Source organism: Limulus polyphemus, unplaced genomic scaffold, assembly GCF_000517525.1.
Source record: "Limulus polyphemus unplaced genomic scaffold, Limulus_polyphemus-2.1.2 Scaffold15982, whole genome shotgun sequence".
Classification (NCBI taxonomy): Eukaryota; Metazoa; Arthropoda; class Merostomata; order Xiphosura; family Limulidae; genus Limulus; species Limulus polyphemus.
In genome coordinates this window covers 3,354-4,042 of record NW_013681592.1, presented here as the reverse complement: position 1 = coordinate 4,042, position 689 = coordinate 3,354, and positions in this window count along the sequence as shown.

Sequence of the window (689 nt, the reverse complement as noted above, 5' to 3'; positions counted from 1 at the left end):
CTATACATACCACTCGAAACATCTAGATTCTTAACTTTCATGACATTTATGTAGCGAAATGTCTACGGACTTACAACGCAAGAAACCTGGTTTCAATACATGTAGTTGGCAAAGTACAGATAGCCCATTGTGTAGCGTTCTGGTTATACTACCAACAAACATGATTTTTTAGATATTGTGTCATGTGCTCTCTAGCAAACAAACATCTAAAATAAAACATTAAAAATATAGCATACAGTAATACAACAAGTGCTGTAAAATTCAAATTAGAATTACGAATATTTCACCATACAATAACAATAAACATAGTATAAAATTCTAGACTTGTTTCTAAAACTTAAAATGCTACAAAATTATGGTTTACAAATTCCTCACAATACATCATATGTAACTGGTAGGTTAGATGTAAAAATTAATATTAATTAATTAATTAGTATGTTCGGCGTATTTGTCTAGAGAATAGAAAACCTTTTAACAAAAATTTTCAACTCACAGAATTCTAGGATATTTTTGGTTTCGATGATATCGTAGCACAGCAGTAATTTAATTTGAGATAATAATCACACAAAGCAAAAAAAGAAATGTTTGCTCGTCACTAATGTATGGCATCATTTAGCTCAGAATCTATAAAGTTCTGACAAACCAGGAGTTATTGTAATTTCACCTTTACCTTCAATTCCTTTATAGTA